General features: G+C 43.3%; 2 long non-coding RNA genes across 5 annotated transcripts; one reads left to right on the top strand and one right to left on the bottom strand.

Annotated features, from left to right (window-relative positions):
- Positions 1-728: 728 nt before the first annotated feature.
- Positions 729-5,291, top strand: LOC131703288 (uncharacterized). The gene is made up of 4 exons (XR_009309760.1): positions 729-1,415; positions 1,787-2,034; positions 2,314-2,692; positions 4,424-5,291. It is a non-coding gene; the product is annotated as an uncharacterized LOC131703288 (long non-coding RNA).
- A 33-nt stretch (positions 5,292-5,324) lies between these two features.
- Positions 5,325-19,904, bottom strand: LOC117395477 (uncharacterized). Of its 4 annotated transcripts, none has more exons than XR_009309725.1 (4): positions 19,624-19,904; positions 15,884-16,140; positions 14,558-14,735; positions 5,325-12,494 (listed from the first exon to the last, which is right to left on the bottom strand). It is a non-coding gene; the product is annotated as an uncharacterized LOC117395477 (long non-coding RNA). The 4 variants fall into 4 exon arrangements; XR_009309726.1 differs by lacking the exon at positions 19,624-19,904 and adding an exon at positions 17,350-17,929; XR_009309723.1 differs by lacking the exon at positions 19,624-19,904 and having other exon boundaries at positions 15,884-17,922.
- Between the last annotated feature and the right edge of the window lie 421 nt (positions 19,905-20,325).

Genomic DNA, 20,325 nt, shown 5'->3' with positions numbered 1-20,325 from the left:
ATCTGTGTTGAAGTATTTGTTTTGGGGTTGTTCATTTTAAATGCCATGTGTTTACAATTACCAGTTCTAGATTAAACAGCAGAAATAATGTTACTGGCTTGCCAGACCCAATAGCCTTTTCATTTCACAGGCTAGCAGCCCCTGGCCTTAAAAAAAGAAATGCTGCTGCTGTTCTCCTAGGTTCTGCTTTTATAAGCTGGCATCTCTGCATTGTTAACGAGCTTATTTTTATCAGAGCGATGTCATTTTTCACAGTTTTGGTCGCTCAGCTTTCACGGGCAGTTTCTCTTCCCAAGCTCCAGAGGTTTACAGTGAAAACTGCAAACGCTATCTTCACAAACAGCGACAGACGGGCCAATCGGGGCAGGGACGTCACAAACGCGCTCGAGTCATGCGGAGCCACAGCCACGGAGGCGCTCGGCTCCCTCCAGTGGACACGCAGCGGTACTGCAGTCGGGAGGCGCTGGAAGATTATTTGCTGAATTCCTTACCGATGCGGCTATCTCGTAGAGAGAAAGTGGAACGGTTACGTCATGTCCTAAACAATCTGATTGGATAAAAGACAAGTCACAAATTAAATGACTTCTGATTGGCGAACGCAGTTAGCGAATCAAAAGTTAGAAATGCGTTACCTAATTTGTATAGACCCTATGGCTGTCCAACGTGCGCACCTGTTTAAAAAGATACATTTATTATTAATAAAACATTTTTTAGTACACGTGTCCACGTCAGTATTTTAATAATATTATATTTTCATGCTTTTAGTGAAGAACTGTTTTACTATCAGTCATATTTTAAAACGGCCAGTTTCGAAATAACCAAAGAAAACAACGATTCTAAACCGGAACGTGCCTGAAGGAATCAATTGTAGTTCTCTTTTATAGCGGTTTAAAATGTATCTGAAAGTATATACAGACGTTTGCAATAATTTAATCACAGACGTAGAAATATAACCAAAATTCACGACGACCATTGCATTGATAGAGCAGTTGTTTAAATAAAAGAGCAGCATCAGTTTTGGAAATGTCACATTTTATATTTGTGTCAGTTTTTAGTTAAGTATATGGAAAACTACAAGCGGCGTGTATTTCAGTATGCTAACGTGACGTTTTTCAGCAGGTTTCATTTGATTTTATGAAGCAGAATTAGTTAACACTCAATTCAACCCCTCGACAGCAGTTCTACTAAATGTCCACACGAGGGCAGCATTGGATAGGAAATGAAAGCTAAAGTCTCGTCTGTCTCCCTGAAGTTCGCTACCAATTTTAAAGAGCTGAGGACAGCTCAGCCGGAGGCGTGTGTCTGTGTGAAACGACTTTATTTAATGTGATAAGTTTGTGGAAGAAGGACGCCATGTTAGGAGGCGTTTGCTATTGTTTTACACAGACTACGAGGGACAGCGCTCGTTAAACCAGGTGAGTGCATCTCGTTTACTTTGTTTATTATTCAGTGGAGCGGTTGTTTTTGAATCCCGCATTTTTAATAACAAATGGCCGTCCGGACCCGCTTGTGACTGTTTGCTGAGTGGCTTTTAATAATGTGTTTGTCTTTGTGAGCTCTGATCAGCAGGGTGTGGTTTGTTTATAATCGTACATTGTTATTGCCTTTTAGCTCTTGAGCATAATAATCTCAATCCCGTTTGAAATGACACTAAGTGCATTTGCATGGTGGCAGATGAGGGATGTCACTTCACTCGAAGCTTGCGAACTGATGAAGATGTTTCAGTGTTTAATGCTTATCCCCTCACTGTGTGACTGTGTGTCTGTGTGTTCTTGTCTCTTGACAGGTCTGTGAGGATGAGAAGGTCTCCACAGTCTGGAGTCTGGTCTCTGACAGGCTCAACATACCTGTCAATCAACAGGGGACTCCTCTACAAAGGCAAGGTGCTGGCAGGTAGGCTGAACAGCACAGCACAGCTCACCCCTCCTCTCACGCCTCGCCTCACCCCGGGTCAGTGTGGCACAGCCTGCCTGCTCTTCTGAACAAACACTTCAGCCCTGCCGACGCAGTGAGAGTCTGGAGCAGCTACACAAGGTAACCTGAACACAATAAACACACACACTGCTATACACATGCACACACACACACACACACACACACACACAGAGTCTGGAGCAGCTACACAAGGTAACCTGAACACAATAAACACAGACACTGCTATATACACACACACACACACACACACACAGACACAGCTGTACAGTGACACAGAGACGCACACACAATCACAGCTGCAGCACACACACTCTGAAATGCAGGTGTAGTGCAGCGTGTAGTTGTGACTCTGTGTCTCTCCCTCTGCCTCTCTCTCAGGATTACGAGCGGAGGCTGCGCTTGTTGAGCCTGGATGATATGGAGCGGCTGGCGACTCGCATGCTTCACCCTGAGGCTGTGGAGTGCATGGAGCTGTCCTTCCTGGACTGAGGAATACTGCTGCTGCCCTCTCCACCTCTCCCCTCTCCCCCCTCTTCTCCTCCCCCTCTCCCCTCTCCTCTCGTCTCCACCTCTCTCCTCCCCCCTCTCCCCTCTTCTCCCCCTCTCTCATCCCAGGTGCAGCTGGGACAGGCCAGTGTGGACCTGTGATAGTCAGGGAGGAGAGGTGCAGTCGGGACCGGCCAGTGTGGAGCTGTGATAGTCAGGGAGAGGAGGTGCAGCTGGGACAGGCCAGTGTGGAGCTGTGATAGTCAGGGAGGTGAGTGCACCTGGGACCGGCCAGTGTGGAGCTGTGATAGTCAGGGAGGGGAGGTGCAGCTGGGACAGGCCAGTGTGGAGCTGTGATAGTCAGGGAGGGGAGGTGCAGCTGGGACAGGCCAGTGTGGAGTTGTGATAGTCAGGGAGGGGAGGTGCAGCTGGGACAGGCCAGTGTGGAGCTGTGATAGTCAGGGAGGGGAGGTGCAGTCGGGACAGGCCAGTGTGGAGCTGTGATAGTCAGGGAGGTGAGTGCACCTGGGACCAGCCAGTGTGGAGCTGTGATAGTCAGGGAGGGGAGGTGCAGCTGGGACAGGCCAGCGTGGAGCTGTGATAGTCAGGGAGGGGATGTGCAGCTGGGACAGGCCAGTGTGGAGCTGTGATAGTCAGGGAGGTGAGTGCACCTGGGACCGGCCAGTGTGGAGCTGTGATAGTCAGGGAGGGGATGTGCAGCTGGGACAGGCCAGTGTGGAGCTGTGATAGTCAGGGAGGTGGGTGCACCTGTGACCGGCCAGTGTGGAGCTGTGATAGTCAGGGAGGGGAGGTGCAGCTGGGACCGGCCAGTGTGGAGCTGTGATAGTCAGGGAGGTGAGTGCACCTGGGACAGGCCAGTGTGGAGCTGTGATAGTCAGGGAGGGGAGGTGCAGCTCGGAAAGGCCAGTGTGGAGCTGTGAAAGTCAGGGAGGGGAGGTGCAGCTGGGACAGGCCAGTGTGGAGCTGTGATAGTCAGGGAGGGGAGGTGCAGCTGGGACAGGCCAGTGTGGAGCTGTGATAGTCAGGGAGGGGAGGTGCAGCTGGGACAGGCCAGTGTGGAGCTGTGATAGTCAGGGAGGTGAGGTGCAGCTGGGACAGGCCAGTGTGGAGCTGTGATAGTCAGGGAGGTGGGTGCACCTGGGACCGGCCAGTGTGGAGCTGTGATAGTCAGGGAGGGGAGGTGCACCTGGGACCGGCCAGTGTGGAGCTGTGATAGTCAGGGAGGGGAGGTGCAGCTGGGACAGGCCAGTGTGGAGCTGTGATAGTCAGGGAGGGGAGGTGCAGCTGGGACAGGCCAGTGTGGAGCTGTGATAGTCAGGGAGGTGAGTGCACCTGGGACCGGCCAGTGTGGAGCTGTGATAGTCAGGGAGGGGAGCTGCAGCTGGGACCGGCCAGTGTGGAGCTGTGACAGTCAGTGAGGTGAGGTGCAGCTGGGACATTCCAGTGTGGAGCTGTGATAGTCAGGGAGGTGGGTGCACCTGGGACCGGCCAGTGTGGAGCTGTGATAGTCAGGGAGGGGAGGTGCAGTCGGGACAGGCCAGTGTGGAGCTGTGATAGTCAGGGAGGGGAGGTGCAGCTGGGACAGGCCAGTTTGGAGCTGTGATAGTCAGGGAGGGGAGGTGCAGTCGGGACACTGTGGAGCTGTGATAGTCAGGGAGGGGAGGTGCAGCTGGGACAGGCCAGTGTGGAGCTGTGATAGTCAGGGAGGGGAGGTGCAGCTGGGACAGGCCAGTGTGGAGCTGTGATAGTCACACACACAGTGAGAGTTTGGTGCAGCTACACAAGGTAACCTGAACACAATAAACACAGACACTGCTATATACACACACACACACACACACACACACACACACACAGACACAGCTGTAAAGTGACACAGAGACGCACACACAATCACAGCTGCAGCACACATACTCTGAAATGCAGGTGTAGAGCAGTGTGTAGTTGTGACTCTGTGTCTCTCGCTCTGCCTCTCTCTCAGGATTACGAGCGGAGGCTGCGCTTGTTGAGCCTGGATGATATGGAGGAGGCCATCAGCATAGCCACTGCGCCACCAGCTCCCACAGGAAAGCTTTGGTTCACACTATATATAAGCTTAATTAACACATTCTTTGAAACAAGCAAAGAACTCACCTTGATTTGAACCCAGTCCATCTCACTTCCTTGGAGGAGTCTGCTTTTTCATTGCCTTATATAAGAAATTAACCAAGTCTTTGAAAACAAAGGAGGGACTCACCGGGATTTGATCCCAGTCCCCCAAGGTGGACAGCACAGCATGCTAGTGAACTAGCCCACTGCACCACCTGTCTGCACGTGACAATCCAGCATTCCACAGAAGCCGTTATATCATCCTCTTTATATTATTATTTGTATGATACCACTGACCCCTTGTGTTACGTAAACACAAGTCTATCAAAATGGGTAAAGTGTTTGAAAATGAAAAGGAAACACCTGCCCAAAATGGGTTTGAACCCGCTACCCAGGGAATCATGTGTCCCTGCTGTATCAACAAAGCTATCCAGCTGACTGGTGTTCCTGTTGTTTGAAACACATTATTACATTTTGTGGTGATGACCTGGGGGCTAAGGTGATTCAGCTTTGTTTCATTTGTGATGAAATGGATTCAAAGCCAAACCTTATAAACAGGTAAGTTTAACAAAAATTTTGAAATTGATGGATTAACACTTGTGCTTTACATGTGACTTGAAGCAACAACCTTGGAAGTCAGAGTCCAGTGCTCTACCAACTGAGCCAGCCAGAGATCTGCTCTCTCCTGCTGTCAAATGACCTCCAGTACATTAACTAATGATTTGTACAAAATGCAGATCATTGGAAATATCCAATAAAAGAGTCACTTCTATTAGTCTGCAGCTTGGATTTGATCCCAGTCGCTCAAGGTAAAGAGCATTTAAGCACAGGGACCGACCCAACTGCACCACCTACCAGCTGTCCCTGATGTTAGGTTTACATTGCCTACAAGGTAAATTAAGCAACTTGAAAAAAAAAACCCAGAAAAACGCATTGTGAACAGGGTTTGGACCACCAACCCTGGAAATCAGGACCCTGTGCTCTACCAACTGAGCCATTCTGCAAGCTGTACCACTGCACTCATTTGTGACTTGAACTGGACTAATGATTTGTACAACACGGAGATGATTACTGCATTGAAAATATCTAAAATAAAAGAGTCACTTCTATTGTATTTTTGACAGAGTCATACAAATATGGGCAGCAGTGTGGAGTAGTGGTTAGGGCTCTGGACTCTTGACCGGAGGGTTGTGGGTTGAAGCCCAGGTGGGGGACGCTGCTGCTGTACCCTTGAGCAAGGTACTTTACCTAGATTGCTCCAGTAAAAAACCCAACTGTATAAGTGGGGAATTGTATGTAAAGAATAATGTGATATCTTGCAACAATTGTAAGTCGCCCTGGATAAGGGCGTCTGCTAAGAAATAAATAGACGCCCCCCCCCCCCCCGACCCCCAGGTGAGCTGATTAATTCAGCGTGGCTTTGTCAACCGGGTTACAATGGGCAAAGCAGGCAGTGAACTTTACGAAGATAGGCAGAACGAAGCTCTCGCTATTCCTTATCCAATGCTGCCATCGTGTGGCCATTTAGTAGAACTGTTGATTTTAATAAAGATAATTTTCTTTAATTTAAAAAAAAGTTTTATCTTAACACAGCTCCGTTGCCCATTGTAATGACTGGGATTAACCTTACCACTGTGCAAAAACAAAGACATTTCCGATACATTCTTAAAATCATAATAATAATCACAATAAATAAAACACAAAAAATAATAACAATGTACAGGAAATAGACTTTATATCACAGTGCGGAGCTGTGACAAGATGAAGGGAGCTTGAGGTTGTTCAGTCTAAAGCACTTCCCATTGTAGGTAAAATAAATCAATCTCACGCCAGGCTGAGAACGGAGCTGCTTTTGTTTTGTTTAATTCCTTGTTTGTTGGTAAAGCAAAAGCTCACAGCCAGACAAGTACAGCAGCAGACTTCATTAAAACACACACAATAACCGGTACAGTACATGCTGTAGTTACGGACTCTAGAGCTGTGTGTTTAAGATGCAGTGATTTGCGGTTCCAAACCCCCATAAGAGGCTGTGTGCTCCAGTGGGCAAAGAAAAGGGCTTGCAGGGAAATAAGCATCACACAGGCTTTCATTTTTTAATTGTTATTTGTCAAATAGCAAGTTAGAGATCATGTACATTTTCTTTACATGTTTTTTTTTAAAAACAACTTCACTGTCAAATAGCACATTTTCCAACACAGATTCTCAAATAAATAAAGTCCATCATTATTGCAGGGAAGACTGAAAGACAAACTTGCAGATCCTCTTCAAAGATTAACAAATGGCTAAAACACACAAGTTCATTGTCCCAGCCCCAAACAAACTTCTGCAGCAGTGAGCTGGACAGCTGACCAGGGGATGCACATGGGTGCAAATGCATGCACATGGATTAGGGAGTGGTTAACATGTAGAAAACAGAAAGTACTGATTAGAGGAGAAATCTCAAAATGGAGCGAGGTAACCAGTGGTGTACCACAGGGATCAGTATTGGGTCCTCTGCTATTCCTAATCTACATTAATGATTTAGATTCTGGTATAGTAAGCAAACTTGTTAAATTTGCAGACGACACAAAAATAGGAGGAGTGGCAAACACTGTTGCAGCAGCAAAGGTCATTCAAAAAGATCTAGACAGCATTCAGAATTGGGCAGACACATGGCAAATGAAATTTAATAGAGAAAAGTGTAAAGTACTGCATGCAGGCAATAAAAATGTGCATTACAAATATCATATGGGAGATACTGAAGTTGAAGAAGGGAACTATGAAAAAGACCTAGGAGTTTATGTTGACTCAGGAATGTCTTCATCTAGACAATGCGGGTGAAGCTATAAAAAAGGCCAACAAGATGCTCGGATATATTGTGAGGAGTGTTGAATGTAAATCAAGGGAAGTAATGTTAAAACTTTACAATGCATTAGTAAGACCTCACCTAGAATATTGTGTTCAGTTCTGGTCACCTCGTTACAAAAAGGATATTGCTGCTCTAGAAAGAATGCAAAGAAGAGCAAACAGAATTATCCCGGGTTAAAAAGGCATGTCGTATGCAGACAGGCTAAAAGAATTGAATCTATTCAGTCTTGAACAAAGAAGACTACGCGGCGATCTGATTCAAACATTCAAAATCCTAAAAGGTATAGACAATGTCAACCCAGGGGACTTCTTTGACCTGAAAAAAGAAACAAGGACCAGGGGTCACAAATGGAGATTAGATAAAGGGGCATTCAGAACAGAAAATAGGAGGCACTTTTTTACACAGAGAATTGTGAGGGTCTGGAACCAACTCCCCAGTAATGTTGTTGAAGCTGAAACCCTGGGATACTTCAAGAAGCTGCTTGATGAGATTCTGGGATCAATAAGCTACTAACAACCAAACAAGCAAGATGGGCTGAATGGCCTTCCTCTCGTTTGTAAACTTTCTTATGTTCTTATGTTCTAAAAGTAGACAAAAGTAAGGCAGGGCTACAGTTTGATTAAAGGGGAGGTTCACTGCAAGGTTTTTTATTTTTATCTGCCTGTGTATTATGTTGGTGCGTGTTCGTGCCACTGTCTTTTCGTATGAACTTTAAAATGTGTGATCGACGACTGTTTCAATGGTAAACTGTTTTAAACCCCTGTCTTTTTATGTTTCTATAACATCGATGTCAATCTGATGTAGTTTATGTGTGATCGCGGAGATTTATTTATATATTAAATGATTTTATACGTCAAAATGTTGTCAATCTTTAACTAAAATTAAAATATTTCAGTAATATAATGACATGCTGCATCCATAATATTATTAACAGTTCAAGTCATATTTTATACATTTTAATATTAGTATAGCTAATATTTTAAATCGTGATAATTCACTTTAATTCAATATACTGTATCTCTTTCTCCTTACATGTCTTATTGGTTGTTGCACTACAGGGATTTACCATTTTAAAATGATGCTGATATAGAGTAGCCTGCAGATACTGTATGATCTCTCTCACAACACAAAATCATGGTTGGTATTGAACTACAGGTATTTACCACGGTTTAGCAAAGACGTTAACTCTTTAGATTTTAATTAATGAATGTATTGTTTCTTCCCAAACTTGTAATTGAAATACATGCACTATGATAACCAGTTTCCTGTTCATTTTCTGTCATTTATTATACAAAATACTGTATGTAAAATAAATGAAAGAACAAATATCAAATAATAAAACTGTATTAGCAACGTTTTTCAAGTACATCCTGTGATTGATGTGCACCGTGGCCTAGTTAGTGATCGCAGCATGGAGCTTAATGTTTTCCATGATTGAAACTCATGCTTTAACTTTTGGACAATCGCTCGCATACCTGCTGTCCAAACTGTAGTGCTTCCCAAAACAAAAGCACCTCCAGAAATGCAAAATAACGTCAATACGCAACATGTTTTGCTAGTTAACGTTTGTTATACAAACAGAAATACACAATCAGAAATATACAATCGTACAATTCATTTGAAATGATTTATTTGCTGCTAATATATATTACAGCGATATTCACATTCCCTTATCTAGCGTAATGCTGTCGAATGTATCCGATCTACATGTTAATGTAAATTATACGTACAAAAGTCAGTTTAAATTATGCATTTTTGTTAGGCTAATATATCGGATCTAAGGTGATATTCACATCATCTTATCTAGCAGCATACCGACGAATAAATCCGATCTATTAATTGATATAAATTATACCTACAAAATTAATTTTAAATTATTTTTCATTAACATATCCGATCAACTTATTTCCTAGCCTAGGCTCGGTTACATTAGAAACAATGGAACCTCCCCTTTAAATTCTAGAGCTTGATCAACTTATTTCCTGGGACACCGGCAACAGCAGACTCCAAACTGGGCTCTCATCTCATGCATCGATTCAACAATATGTAATCGCAGCTCGGGAAATTTAAGGGCAGAGGATGGATAAATGGATTGATTGTTGCTCCACTACTCCTCACTGTCTGCTACAGCACTGCACACACTGGATACATGAGGAACTGACAATGTTGATGAACCTGTGCAAGCTGTGACCTGCAGGTTACTGTAGTCATGAATTACTGTAGTCATGAACCAGCTGACACTCGCAATGCAAGATGAGCACGTCCACACTGTCAGCTACACGTGCTGAACTACATAAATAAATGTTCCAGCCAGCATCCCATTCGTCATGAGAAGCTAGTCCTGATTCTCAGGTACAAACGCCCTCACACAATGTCGAGGGCAGACAGGCAGACTCTGCAGGACACTGTCCCTTAAAAGCAGCTCCAGGGCTCAGAGTCACAGGAGCGAGCCACACTGACCCTGACACTCACCACTACAAGTCACCTCTCCTCAAGAAAGAACCAGAAATGAAACGACTTCTCTTAAGTTCTGGATGTCACTCAGGCACACAGCCACACACTCCAGGAAACTGTCAAAGACAACAATAACGACCAAGCGAATGACATTCTATCAACTGCAGAGCAAACACTGGTCATGGAACGACCTTCAAAAGCATGTCAAACTATCTCATTATTAACAGATTAAAAAAAATCAGGGGGGAAATTTTATTTCTGATAAATGTACTTGTTTTAATTAATTTTAAAGTTGCAAATAATCCAATGAAATGTCCTGATTAATTACTGTTTCATGGTATTATTATTTTTTAAATGTTTCTGTTAATCTGTTAATGTGTGTGATTGTTTCTGTATTGCTGCGCTCTTGGTCAGATCTGTCTTGAAAAAGAGATTTTGAATCTTAACGTGACTTCCTGGTTAAATTAAGGTTTTAAAAAAAACAAAAAAAAATTATCCAAAATACAGTGACCCCTTGTGGCAGTGACCCACAGTGCGCACAAACACCCCACAGGACAGATCAGTGACCCACAGTGCAGCACAAACACCCCTCATGACAGATCAGTGAAACACAAACACCCCACATGACAGATCAGTGACCCACAGTGCAGCACAAACACCCCTCATGACAGATCAGTGACCCACAGTGCAGCACAAACACCCCTCATGACAGATCAGTGAAACACAAACACCCCACATGACAGATCAGTGAAACACAAACACCCCACATGACAGATCAGTGACCCACAGTGCAGCACAAACACCCCTCATGACAGATCAGTGACCCACAGTGCAGCACAAACACCCCTCATGACAGATCAGTGACCCACAGTGCAGCACAACCACCCCTCATGACAGATCAGTGACCCACAGTGAGGCACAAACACCCAACATGACAGATCAGTGACCCACAGTGCAGCACAAACACCCCTCATGACAGATCAGTGACCCACAGTGAGGCACAAACACCCCACATGACAGATCAGTGACCCACAGTGCAGCACAAACACCCCTCATGACAGATCAGTGACCCACAGTGAGGCACAAACACCCCACATGACAGATCAGTGACCCACAGTGCAGCACAAACACCCCTCATGACAGATCAGTGACCCACAGTGAGGCACAAACACCCAACATGACAGATCAGTGAAACACATACAATACTTTAAATTACTCAGAATTTCCAATTACTAGCATTGACTATTGCTGAGGCCAAAACTGTTCAACCACGACACTAGATAAGAATACATATATACATGTGTGTATATATATATATATATATGTCTGTGTTTATTGTGTTCAGGTTGCCTTGTGTAGCTGCTCCAGACCCTCACTGTGTGTGTGTGTGTGTGCGCAGATGTTGTGGTAAAGTAATTCAAGGGAGGTATATAAGTTTGAGAATAAAAATAGCATTATTCCCTCACATGGCGCATCTTGACCACTAGAGGTCTCCTGAAACATGGTCAGACAGGATAATGAATGTTCAAGTCATTGTTTATGGAGTAATGGGTGGTTTTGTTGTCTAATTAAATCCACCTGTATTGTCAAATCATGCAAACTAAACAATTTACATTATGAAAAGTGGAGTTCATTATCTTAAGCCAAGTCTTCCAACTTGATGCATTCAAAACTTCACCTGAAAATAAGATACAAAATCACTGTGCAAAATCCCACAGCAGCGTGCTTTAAATGAACAAGCATGCCCTGTGAATGCCAGCAGTGTCTCCCCTGCAGTGCAGCGTGCTTTAAATGAATAAGCATGCCCTGTGAATGCCAGCGGTGTCTCCCATGCAGTGCAGCGTGCTTTAAATGAACAAGCATGCCCTGTGAATGCCAGCGGTGTCTCTCCTGCAGTGCAGCGTGCTTTAAATAAACAAGCATGCCCTGTGAATGCCAGCGGTGTCTCCCCTGCAGTGCAGCGTGCTTTAAATGAACAAGCATGCCCTGTGAATGCCAGCGGTGTCTCTCCTGCAGTGCAGCGTGCTTTAAATGAACAAGCATGCCCTGTGAATGCCAGCAGTGTCTCCCCTGCAGTGCAGCATGCTTTAAATGAACAAGCATGCCCTGTGAATGCCAGCGGTGTCTCCCATGCAGTGCAGCGTGCTTTAAATGAACAAGCATGCCCTGTGAATGCCAGCGGTGTCTCCCCTGCAGTGCAGCGTGCTTTAAATGAACAAGCATGCCCTGTGAATGCCAGCGGTGTCTCTCCTGCAGTGCAGCGTGCTTTAAATGAACAAGCATGCCCTGTGAATGCCAGCGGTGTCTCCCCTGCAGTGCAGCGTGCTTTAAATGAACAAGCATGCCCTGTGAATGCCAGCGGTGTCTCCCCTGCAGTGCAGCGTGCTTTAAATGAACAAGCATGCCCTGTGAATGCCAGCGGTGTCTCCCCTACAGTGCAGCGTGCGTACAGACAATGGCATCACAGTACAGTAGATCACTCACATTACAAGACAAATCCACAAACAGCAGCCTTCAGAGAGTCCCTCCACTGCAATGACTTTGTTATTTCACATGCAGACACGGTGCTGTCTCCCACACCTGCTCACAAGGGCAAAACCAAAACCACATGAAAAGGAAACTTCTCTCATCAGGCCCCACATTCAAAGTGTCACTTCATCACCTAAAATAAAAAAAATGAAACAATCTATAAATGCTTTCAGCCTAGTTGGACATTATATACAACTTTACCTGTCCCACAAGTGTCCCCCAAAAAATACATAGCATGCACCCCAAGTTGAAAGAGGCAGCATTAATCCTTACAATAGTTGCAGGGAAGAACAACTTCTGCATTAATTAACTGCATTGAAATCAAGACAATCACGGATATAAAGAATCATTAAATACAATCACAAGTGTTACTAACTACCTTAACAAACAGTTACTCCGGGTTCAAATACAGTCAGCACTCTTTATTGCCACTCAATAGAACATACTTTTAAATCTGGTGTACATTGTAGCAGTGTGTGTCTGTGTGTCTGTGTGTGTGTGTGTTTATTGTGTTCAGGTTCCCTTGTGTAGCTGCTCCAGACTCTCACTGTGTGTTTGTGTGTGTGTGTTTATTGTGTTCAGGTTACCTTGTGTAGCTGCTCCAGACTCTCACTGTGTGTCTGTGTGTGTGTGTGTGTGTGTGTAGCAGTGTCTGTGTTTATTGTGTTCAGGTTACCTTGTGTAGCTGCTCCAGACTCCCACAGTGCAGCACAAACACCCCACATGACAGATCAGTGACCCACAGTGCAGCACAAACACCCCTCATGACAGATCAGTGAAAAACAAACACCCCTCATGACAGATCAGTGAAAAACAAACACCCCTCATGACAGATCAGTGAAAAACAAACACCCCACATGACAGATCAGTGAAACACAAACACCCCACATGACAGATCAGTGAAACACAAACACCCCACATGACAGATCAGTGAAACACAAACACCCCACATGACAGATCAGTGAAACACAAACACCCCACATGACAGATCAGTGACCCACAGTGCAGCACAAACACCCCTCATGACAGATCAGTGACCCACAGTGCAGCACAAACACCCCTCATGACAGATCAGTGAAACACAAACACCCCACATGACAGATCAGTGAAAAACAAACACCCCTCATGACAGATCAGTGACCCACAGTGCAGCACAAACACCCCTCATGACAGATCAGCGAAAAACAAACACCCCTCATGACAGATCAGTGAAACACATACAATACTTTCAATTACTCAGCATTTCCAATTACTAGCATTGACTATTGCTGAGGCCAAAACTGTTCCAACCACGACACTAGATAAGAATACATATCTACATGTGTGTGTGTATATGTATATATATATATATATATATATATATATATATATATATATATATAAATAGTGTGTGTGTGTGTGTGTGTGCAGATGTTGTGGTAAAGTAATTCAAGGGAGGTATATAAGTTTGAGAATAAAAATAGCATTATTCCCTCACATGGCGCATCTTGACCACTAGAGGTCTCCTGAAACATGGTCAGACAGGATAATGACTGTTCAAGTCATTGTTTATGGAGTAATGGGTGGTTTTGTTGTCTAATTAAATCCACCTGTATTATCAAATCATGCAAACTAAACAATTTTCATTATGAAAAGTGGAGTTCATTATCTTAAGCCAAGTCTTCCAACTTGATGCATTCAAAACTTCACCTGAAAATAAGATACAAGATCACTGTGCAAACATCCCACAGCAGCGTGCTTTAAATGAACAAGCATGCCCTGTGAATGCCAGCAGTGTCTCCCCTGCAGTGCAGCATGCTTTAAATGAACAAGCATGCCCTGTGAATGCCAGCGGTGTCTCCCATGCAGTGCAGCGTGCTTTAAATGAACAAGCATGCCCTGTGAATGCCAGCGGTGTCTCCCCTGCAGTGCAGCGTGCTTTAAATGAACAAGCATGCCCTGTGAATGCCAGCGGTGTCTCCCCTGCAGTGCAGCATGCTTTAAATGAACAAGCATGCCCTGTGAATGCCAGCGGTGTCTCCCATGCAGTGCAGCGTGCTTTAAATGAACAAGCATGCCCTGTGAATGCCAGCGGTGTCTCCCATGCAGTGCAGCGTGTTTTAAATGAACAAGCATGCCCTGTGAATGCCAGCGGTGTCTCCCCTGCAGTGCAGCGTGCGTACAGACAATGGCATCACAGTACAGTAGATCACTCACATTACAAGACAAATCCACAAACAGCAGCCTTCAGAGAGTCCCTCCACTGCGATGACTTTGTTATTTCACATGCAGACACGGTGCTGTTTCCCACTCCTGCTCACAACGGCAAAACCAAAACCACATGAAAAGGATACTTCTCTCATCAGGCCCCATATTCAAAGTGTCACTTCATCACCTAAAATAAAAAAAAATGAAACAATCTATAAATGCTTTCAGCCTAGTTGGACATTATATACAACTTTACCTGTCCCACAAGTGCCCCCCAAAAAATACATAGCATGCACCCCAAGTGGAAAGAGGCAGCATTAATCCTTACAATAGTTACAGGGAAGAACAACTTCTGCATTAATTAACTGCATTGAAATCAAGACAATCACGGCTATATAAAGAATCATTAAATACAATCACAAGTGTTACTAACTACCTTAACAAACAGTTACTCCGGGTTCAAATACAGTCAGCACTCTTTATTGCCACTCAATAGAACATACTTTTAAATCTGGTGTACATTGTAGCAGCGTGTGTGTGTGTGTCTATATAGCAGTGTGTGTGTTTATTGTGTTCAGGTTACCTTGTGTTGCTGCTCCAGACTCTCACTGTGTGTGTGTGTGTTTATTGTGTTCAGTTTACCTTGTGTAGCTGCTCCAGACCCTCACTGTGTGTGTGTGTGTGTCTGTATAGCAGTGTGTGTGTTTGTTGTGTTCAGGTTACCTTGTGTAGCTGCTCCAGACTCTCACTGTGTGTGTGTGTGTGTTTATTGTGTTCAGGTTACCTTGTGTAGCTGCTCCAGACTCTCACTGTGTGTGTGTGTGTCTGTGTGTGTGTGTGTGTGTGTGTAGCAGTGTTTGTGTTTATTGTGTTCAGGTTACCTTGTGTTGCTGCTCCAGACTCTCACTGTTGTGTGTCTGTGTGTGTGTGCGCGTGTGTAGCAGTGTCTGTGTTTATTGTGTTCAGGTTCCCTTGTGTAGCTGCTCCAGACTCTCACTGTGTCTGTGTGTGTGTGTGTTTATTGTGTTCAGGTTACCTTGTGTTGCTGCTCCAGACTCTCACTGTTGTGTGTCTGTGTGTGTGTGCGCGTGTGTAGCAGTGTCTGTGTTTATTGTGTTCAGGTTCCCTTGTGTAGCTGCTCCAGACTCTCACTGTGTCTGTGTGTGTGTGTTTTTATTGTGTTCAGGTTACCTTGTGTAGCTGCTCAAGACTCTCACTGTGTGTGTGTGTGTTTATTGTGTTCAGGTTACCTTGTGTAGCTGCTCAAGACTCTCACTATGTGTGTGTGTGTGTGTTTGTATATAGTAGTGTGTGTGTTTATTGTGTTCAGGTTACCTTGTGTTGCTGCTCCAGACTCTCACTGCGTCGGCAGGGCTGAAGTGTTTGTTTAGAAGAGCAGGCAGGCTGTGCCACACTGACCCGGGGTGAAGCGAGGGGTGAGAGGAGGGGTGAACTGTGCTGTGCTGTGCTGTGCTGTTCAGCCTACCTGACAGCGCCTTGCCTTTGTAGAGGAGTCCCTGTTGATTGACAGGTATGTTGAGCTTGTCAGAGACCAGACTCCAGACTGTGGAGACCTTCTCGTCCTCACAGACCTGTCAAGAGACAAGAACACACAGACACACAGTGAGGGGATGAGCATTAAACACTGAAACTACATCTTCATCCTCACAGGACAGGCGAGAGAAGAACACACACACACACACACACACACACACACACACACACACACACACAGTATCAGAGCAATCTAGCGAGGGGACGGTCGAGTATTGTCAAGAGGAAAAATACTTTTATAAAAACTGCTGCTTTTGTATTATTATGGTCTGTATGTGTGGCATGCTATAGAAATGTATTGTGGTTTGTTCTTTTTTGTGCTCTGTAGTGTACAGTGCTTTGTGAAAAAGCGCTATATAAATGCAATAAATAAATAAATAAATAAATAAATACACTGGAAGTGCTTCACATTGTCACAGACCAGTATTATGAACTTGCTCTTGGTCTACAGCCATAATATTGTCTGAGAATTATTTCTCAGTCTCATAGATGAACCGACATTTAATGCAAGGGCCGAAAAAAATATGTCAATTTAAACACAATAGCAACACTGAGGTGAAGATACAAGCCCAACACATTTCTCTTAGAGGTAGTCGAGCAAAGCAAGAGGCGAGGACGGACACATCTGCTGGAAACGCATGGATTTGAATTTGTTTCCAGGTTCATTTCAACACACAGCCCTACACGCGTGAGACACTCTAGCCCGCATGTATTCCCCTCACGTGTGCAGGAGTGACGGCAGGCGCAAGAACGCTGTGTGTTGCGTGTGGAGAGAGTTCGGCTGCGTTCACGACACGCAGACTTGTGTCATTCTGCGCAGAATCCGCACAGAATCGGAGCAAGTAGCCAATGAATTTTCAGAATCTTTGCAGAATCTGCGCAGACTTAGCAAAGTCTGCCTCTCGTGAACGCACCCCCTGTAGTCTTAAATCGTGGGTGACGTGATTACGAGGCACACACTGACAAACCCCACACATTGTGTTTTTTCAGTTTATATCTTGTTAAAACAGAAAACTATGTTAATTAAAACAATAAACTCCACACAAATACATAAACAACACAGTGAATTCTAATCAGAAATTACAGTTTAAGTGACTAATGTAATCAACCACCATGGATCCCAAAATGATAGATACAGACTGGCTAACATTTCAATGCTGCAGGGAACAAGAACAACAATATAATAAACAGCGACGCCACTCCTTCACAACTCGAATACACAACAATAAAAATAAATTAACACACACCCGGTGATATTAAAACCATGAAGAGGCAACAACCTCGTGTGTGCACAATAAAGCATTAGCGGGGACAATCAGATAAATCATCCATAGCAAAAAACAACACAGCAACATAAAAACAAATACGGAGGCTGGCGCGCTTTCGATTATGACAAACAAAAAGGATGAGATGAAGCCGTACAGCCAAAACACAAGCCCCTTAAACAGGTATAAATAACGATACGGTTTTGTTTTAGCCGAGGAGAATCCAGACTCAGTTTGCTGTACTGTTCGTGTGTTAAATTTCCTCCTGACGTAGGCTTTGTTATGACCGTGAACGCGCCTGATAGAAGTCTGTGGGGACCCCGGTTTCACTGCTCGTGCTGTGCCCTGTAGCTCAATATCCAGGGGTTATTTATTTTTATATAAAAAAAGCAGTTTTGTGGCTTTCCAAAGACGTATCATGCGTCTGGATCGGATGTTCGTAGACAAAATGATAATTGTTTACATTTGGTCAAATACAAGATTGCATGCAGTTTCCAAACATCTCCCCCTGGTGGTTAATTGCGGTGTTTACGGCAGATTAATTCAATGGGTTTCTCCATATCGCGTATATTTCCATATTACCCATAATCCAATAGGTACTGACTTGTGACACTTAACTGGAAAGGTACTTATATTTAAATTATATATATATTTTTAATAATTAAAATTGTATAAAACATTTAACATATATTATCCACAAACGCCGTTTTGGTAACAATATAATATTTGAACTTATTTTAACATATAAATTAATGTAGAGTAACCCTAAATTGAATTTTACTTAGTTATACGAATTATAAATAGCTATTGTAATGATGTAATTAGCATATATCCCAATTACTCTAAATTGTAAAATTACTGATTTGTGAGAAATAAATCAAAAGTTATGTGTAATATAGATATATATTTTTTTTATTTTAAAGAATTAAAATTGTATAAAACATTAATCATATAATCCTCAATGACCACTTTGGTGACAATATAATATTTATCATTTTAAGATAGAAATATACTGTAATAAGAAACCACAAATAGGCTTTGTACTAATTGTATGAGTTATAAATAACAACTGAACTCTTTATATATTATATAGCAAGAGCTGTGTGGCTTGAGCTAGTGATTGTGCTTGGTATGAGTGAAGTGACTGAGAATTGAACGTGTGTGAGTAAATACAGTGCTGAGAAAGAAGGCTGGTTGGAGAGAGAGATGGGAGGGAGCCCCCCAGGAAAGGAAAGGGCTCATAAGTGAATGGTCATCGTTCAAGAGTCAGTGGTCGGGGGGTGGTCTATGTCCAATGGGGAGGGGCGCGGAGGACGAAGAGCCACGCGCCCCTCCCCATTGGACATAGACCACCCCCCCGACCACTGACTCTTGAACGATGACCATTCACTTATGAGCCCTTCAACCTTTTAGAATATATATTTTCTTTTCTTTTATATATTGTAACCCTTTAGACCCCTGAATAATTAAATAACCCTTTTGGAGATTCCTTGAAATTTTGGCAAAAAACAGATTTCACTTGACTTATTTCACTTGAAATAACTGTCTTGGAAATTCTTTTGAAAGGAAGAGAGACTGTAGATTCTCAAACAGCAAGCTTTATTAAGATTTGCAAACCTGGAGCCTGTCACAACACTCAGTGCAGTCAGTTTGAGAACAAGCCCACATAACACTGCCAAACTTGGATATTTATAGGTAACTCCACAAACTGTCTATGTGACAGTTGGGCATGTAGCAACTTGAGCAAAACTCTTGCATACAGAGGAGACAGAGACCATATTTTTAGTAGAACAGACAGTCAAAAGGGTGGCTCAAAAATTATCTTCATGACTCATAACTTCTACTTCTGCAATTGGTTGCCACATTGTAACAGTTTGAAACTAAAAGCTTCAGCCGACAGCAAATAAAACAAAAAAAGAGGGTCCTCATTTAACAAATTTAATGCCACACACACCAGTAAACTACACACAAGTGAATTGCAAATGATTTAAGACAAGCCCACAAATAGTAGAGGGTAAAGCAACAAACAATTTTAAAGTCAGGCAAGGAAATAAAGATATGAAATGGCCAATTACTAATATAGTAAAAAAAACTTATAAATGCATAAGTTATATATATAACAAAAGCTATCACACACATATCACTCATGCAAAACAATGTCTTGAACAAATCAAGTCCAAAAAATAATCCAAGTAATCCAACCGAGCAAAAAAGAAACAAATGCAAAAAATGGAAAAAAACCCAGAATGATCTCACCCGACTGTTTGTTTGTTTGTTGATGCTTATTCTGTAGTTCCAGTGGCAGTCCAACAGCAACAAGTTGTCCAAGAGATGCTCCAAGGAAGTATAGTTCTTATTTAATATAATTTTCTTGTAAATAAAAGCCTGAAAGCCAACTGGAACCCATTCAGTACCTGCACACAAACCACACCGCAATACGCAAAATGGAAGAACCCAAAACACAAAACCTGCCTCCCTTCAACCCTCTACCTGTTTAAAAAAGAACAAAGGCTCATGGGAGTTCAGCCTTCTTAAAGGGGAATCCTTAATTAAATAGATACAATAATTAAGAAGTTACCTGGCCAGGCATTTTAACTAAAGGGAGTGTTTATTTAAACACTTGTGTGGCTAGTGCCACAACATGTCAGCGTTCACATTTAGAAGACAGGATGCTTGGTGCTATCTGTGGATACACCTCTTGCTCACAGCGGCATTATTCTGCACGCAGCTATTTGTTGCAAACATAAGATACAGAGTAGAAAAATACAAACAGTTACAGAGTGGTACAATACAAGTTATTACATTAAAATATGTGTTCTAAACATTGTCTAGAATACCTTGTTTTGTGAATTTTCTACCACATAACCATGAATGAAAAACTATGACAAATCTTTCACTACACATTTTCTTTGTTTCAAACAGGTCAAATTATTGTTTCGAATAACACAAAATTGAAAG

This window comes from Acipenser ruthenus, chromosome 32 (genome assembly GCF_902713425.1).
Source record: "Acipenser ruthenus chromosome 32, fAciRut3.2 maternal haplotype, whole genome shotgun sequence".
NCBI classification, from domain to species: domain Eukaryota; kingdom Metazoa; phylum Chordata; class Actinopteri; order Acipenseriformes; family Acipenseridae; genus Acipenser; species Acipenser ruthenus.
The sequence above is the reverse complement of the archived record's forward strand: the minus strand, read 5'-3'. Positions and strand labels throughout refer to the sequence as shown.